This window comes from Oncorhynchus keta, chromosome 10 (genome assembly GCF_023373465.1).
Source record: "Oncorhynchus keta strain PuntledgeMale-10-30-2019 chromosome 10, Oket_V2, whole genome shotgun sequence".
NCBI lineage: Eukaryota > Metazoa > Chordata > Actinopteri > Salmoniformes > Salmonidae > Oncorhynchus > Oncorhynchus keta.
The window spans coordinates 51,582,938-51,588,472 of record NC_068430.1 but is presented as its reverse complement, the minus strand read 5'-3'; the positions used below and the strand labels follow the sequence as shown (position 1 = coordinate 51,588,472).

General features: G+C 38.7%; 1 pseudogene; it reads left to right on the top strand.

Moving 5' to 3' along the window:
* The first annotated feature begins 313 nt into the window (after positions 1–313).
* On the top strand, positions 314–4,574 carry LOC118389369 (heat shock cognate 70 kDa protein-like; annotated as a pseudogene).
* The last annotated feature ends 961 nt before the right edge of the window (positions 4,575–5,535 follow it).

Below are 5,535 nucleotides of genomic sequence, written 5' to 3'. Positions count from 1 at the left end.
CTAGGGCCACAATTCTAATTGTCTCAGTTTTAGGACTATCAATTTCCAAAGTTTTCTACTACCAGCATCTCACATTTCACAGAGTGAATTTTATTTGATCTTTATTTAACTAGGCAAGTCAGTTAAGAAAAATTATTATTTAGAATGACAGCCTAGTAAGTGGGTTAACTGCCTTGTTCAGGGGCAGAATGAGAATTTTACCTTGTCAGCTTAAGGATTCGATCTAGCAACCTTTTGGTTACAGGCCCAACGCACTAACCACTACCCTACCTGCCACCTCAAATAGCAGGCTCGTCCTACAATTAGTACGATCATGGCTCCAAAAAAAGAAGAGGATCACATCTCCGCTGGGCAGGTACGTGAACTCTTGGAGAAGCAGAACATTTTCTATAAGGAAATGATACTTCAGCAGGAAAATAACTTTTAAAGCTTCGTACAAATGATCATGGAGTCTACAAAACAAACGGCTTGACAACCTGGCTAAAGATGTACAAGACAATAAAACAAGCCTTCAGTTCACACATAAGGATGTGGATGTGTTAAAGACCACACAGGAGACACTTTCCACAAACTGTTCCTCTATGAGGAATGAAATCACCACAGTTAGGGAGGGCCTCCAGAACATGTCTGGGAAGGCTGATTACCTGGATAGACAATCGAGGAGAAATAATCTTGTAATAGAAGGTATCCAGGAGAGCCAAAGTGAGACATGGGCGGAATCAGAGGACAAAGTTTGAAAGCTGTTATCTGAGGAGCTACAATTGGATCAAAAGGTTGGGCTGGAACGTGCTCACCAGTCTGGGAAACCAGGGGGCACTGGTGGTGCCAATGGAATCAGACCCAGGTCAATTATAGTGAAATTCCTCAGGTTCAAGGATAAGCATACAGTCCTTGAAAAAGCCAAATGTCTTAAAGAGTCCTTCATCTTCATCAATGAGGATTTCTCAGATGCAGTCCGTCAAAGAAGAAAGGAACAAATACCAGCTCTGAAGGCTGCAAGAGAACGAGGTGACATAACATATCTGAGGTATGGCAAACTGATTGTTCACCCTCCCTCCCAAGGAGTTTGGAGGATTGACAGACACAAGTAATTCCCCCCCCACAATATTCATGTACTGGCAATACCAGAGACTCACTTGGGCTCTTCTTTTGAGGACGCTGAGATCTCTATACATGGATACAATTTGTTCAGGCGGGACAGAAATAGATATGGGGTGGAGTTGCAGTTTATATCCAGTCATAATCCAGCAAAACAGCGTAAGAACTTAATGTTGAATGGATTAGAGGCGCTATGGGTACAGGTGCATTTACCACATTTGAAACCCATACTACAGTAGTTGGTTTGCACCTCTAGACCACCTAGTGCTGATGTGAAATGTTGGAAGAGGTATCTGATGAAAATAGGGAAGGATATTTTTTTGGGAGATATGAATATTGATTTTTTTTAACACCAACTGTCTAATGAGAAAGAAATGTATTTCTGTTGCCAAAGTATGTAACCTGACCCAAGTTATGACATTACCAACCAGAACGTTCACCAATAGGTCCGGTATTGTGACAGGTTAAAGGAAATATTCATAGCCTGTTATACATTAAAACGTATTAGTAAGTTCATAGTATGTGAGGATCTTAAAACATCTAAGTTTAAAAAGATGCATTTAGTATTAGTTGACAGTGCTGGACGTCACACCCCTGTCCCTGGGTATTGAGACCGCTGGAGGTGTCATGACCATCCTGATCAAACATAACACCACCATCCCAACCAAGCAGACCCAGACCTGCTCATTCAGGTGTATGAGGGTGAGAGGGCCATGACCAAGGATAACAACCTGTTGGGCAAGTTTGAGATGACTGGAATCCCCCCTGCACCTCGCGGTGTTCCTCAGATTGAGGTCACATTTGACATTGATGCTAACGGCATCATGAAAGTGTCTGCTGCTGACAAGAGCACTGGGAAGGAGAACAAGATCACCATCACCAATGACAAGGGTCGCCTGAGCAAGGAGGGCATTGAGCGCATGGTCCAGGAGGCTGAGAAGTACAAGTGTGAGGATGATGTGCAGCGTGACAAGGTCTCTTCTAAGAACTCCCTAGAGTCCTACGCTTTCAACATGAAGTCTACTGTTGAAGATGAGAAACTGCAGGGGAAAAATGTTACGCCCCTGAAAACAGGGGAGAAATAATCACGAGAGTGATACGATGTTGTATTCTCAATTCAACTTTTAGTTCAATGAGAAAAGACCATGATTTCCCCAGGAATATGGGTGGAGACCAGAGCAATCGATCTCCGGCTCATAGATTAAGAGCATTTCGTAGATCACAGATTAACACTTTTAGGCACCACAAAATAATAAGTATAATCTTTACACATTACTTTCACAATTCGTACCCTTTGTACGCTTGACGGATTTGAACTTTAACACATTTATATGAATGTTATCAATCTCTATCAACTAATACTGAATGCATCTTTTTAAACTTAGATGTTTTAAGATCCTCACATACTATGAACTTACTAATACGTTTTAATGTATAACAGGCTATGAATATTTCCTTTAACACTATCACAACATCAACTTGTATCAATCACATTTTTGCTAACATGACTGAACATTGTTCGAAAGCTGTGTCAGTGGCACTCTGTTTGATAAGCAAAGTTATTGTAAGTTAAGAGATCTTGTGACCAAGATAATCAACGGTAAGAAGAAGGGATTCTATCAGCACAAAATTGATGAAGTAAAGTGTGATGGGAAAAAACTGTGGAGAACATTGAATGCTATTATGGGTAGGATTTGAACAGACTACTTTAATTCATATTTTACAGGCGAAGTGGACAAGTTGAGGAATGCTATGATTCCAACTGATGGCCCCATACCCTTATAGAATATTGTATCATGAAGGAGAGGCATTGCATGTTCGAATTTCATCAAGTAGAAAGGGAAAAAGGTACAAAGGATCCTGTTGTCCCTTTCGGATGACAAGTCACCTGGTACAGATCATCTTGATGCCAAATTTCTTAGAGTTATAGCTAACCACATATCTACCCCAATCTCTCATATTTTTAACAAGTGATTGATGTATAGATGTGTGTCCAGAAGTCTGGAAAGAGTCCAAGGTTATTCCACTACCTAAAATCTGCATTCACTGGTCCTAATTGTCGTCCTATAAGCTTGCTGCTTGTGTTAAGTAAATTATTGGAAAAAATTGTATCTGTACAAATCACGGATTATTTGTCATGTAATGGCTCTGATAACCGGTTTCCAGCATGCATACAAAGAAGGGCATTCTACGAGTACGGCCTTAGCACAAATGACAGATGATTGGTTAAAGAGTATGGATGACAGGAAGTTAGTTGGCGCAGTGTTGCTAGATTTCGGTGCTGCTTTTGATGTAGTTGATCATGAACTGTTACTAGTTAAACTCAAATGTTATGGTTTTAGGTCTGCAGCTCTATCGTGGATGGAAAGCTATCCATCCAGGAGAAGGCAAAAAAGTGTTATTTAGTAGTAGCTTTTCAAACAGTAAATATATACACTATGTGTTCCTCAAGGAAGTTGCCTTAGGTCCACTTCTCTATCTTTAATAATGATTTACCTTCAGTAATGAACAAAGCAAGAGATGTCATGTTGGCCGATAACTACAATGTATAGCACAGCATCAGAATGTAATGAGCTAACAGATGTACTGAGCAGTGAACTAAGAATGGTGTCTGAGTGGGTTGATATGAAAAGATTGGTGTTGAACATTTCTAAAACGAAATGTATTGTATTTGGTTCAAGATATATGCTTGCTGATGATCCCCAATTGAAAAAGTTGAGGAATAGAACGAAACTACTAGTTGGACTCAGCTTTATCATGGTCAGAACACATAGATCATATTGTTAGATGGGTAAGGGAATTGCTGTTACATGAAAATGTTCAAAGTATATAACACCTAGCACTCTAGATCAGGTGATTCATTCCCTGGTCCTATCACACTTAGAGTACTGTCCAGTTATATGGGCATGTGCAGCAAAGAAAGATGTAAAAAACTCAAAATCGCTCAAAACAGGGCTGCCAGATTAGCTCTTCATTGTTCTATCTGTATGAATATTATCCAAATGCATCAGACTCTCTCATGGCTTCACATCGAAAACAAATTACTATCCAGTCTTTACATTTTCTTTAGGAATGTTATATATATATTTTTAAACACAGTATTTTTCAAGCCAGTTAGTACATACTAGCAACATACATAACCAGACAGGCAAATTAAGGGCAGCTAAGACAACCCAAGACAAGGACAAATCGCCTTAAATCTACAGTTTTATATAGAACCATAGCTGAATGGAACTCTTTAACAATCTATATTTCTTAGTCAAAAAGTAAATCCACCTTCAAGAAAAATGTTCAATAACTAATGTGGTAGACCATATGACTGGATAGGAAATAGAAAGCATCAACTGAATGTTAAATGTGTTTCCTGTCACGTATTTTAATTGTCTGTTTTGTCTACTCGTTGAATGTTTGTGAAGTCTTGATTTGTGGTTGTTCGCAATGTCTTGTTAATTGGTGTTGTACCCCAGGAAGATTAGCTAGTGTTACTGCGTTAGCTAATGGGGGTCCTAATAGAAAATTACAAGTATAATCAGGGAGTTTGTCCCTCATCATGCATACAGAAACTAATAGGTATTAAGTGTATTCATTGAAATACACATTTGTATGTGTTTTTCCCAATATTGGCAATCAGAAAACAATGCCTCATGCAAATTAACCTTGAAAGTGAAAAAAAAGTATACGTTATTTTCACGAGATAAACAACGACGACAACAGCAATCAAGCAGCTTAATTTTTTTGCACATGTAAAAATGACTTGACTCCTTAGCCAGAGTCATATTTTTTAAGAACATTAATTCTGCTGACTGGTTTGCTTTTGTAATAGCCTAATAGTATGCCACTGGCCTGCTCATTCAACTGTAACTGATTAAGATTTTAAAAATATTGATTGAGAGGCCTACATTGCTCCACAATGTAATAGAGATTTGATTTTGTTTCATTTTTCAATTTCTGCAGCTGTCATGGATAAGAAAAATAATAATAGGAAAATATGAAAGACTGGATTAATAATGACTGAATATTTTTTATTTGAGCCCTGAAGCACAAGGCATAATCGTATGGTCCCAAATAGTTGAGTAGACCAAACAAAGTAAATGATAGGGCTAACTTCTTAGGGCTGGGCCCCTTTTTTTTCTCAATTTCCGCCTGAATGACATGCCCAAAGTAAACTGCCTGTTGCTCAGGCCCTGAAGCCAGGATATGCATAACATTGGTAACATTGGAAAGAAAACACGTTGAAGTTTGTAGAAATGTTAAAATAATGTAGGAGAATATAGCACAATCGATATGATAGGCTAAATCCTAGCAGCAATATCACTTATACCCTAGTCTGAAGAAGAACCTAATGCCTTGTTAGAAATGTGATGTCCATTTGTCTCAAACAGAATTGGCACCTTACTCTATTTTACTCAGTATCTGAGACAGAGAGAGGGAGCCATT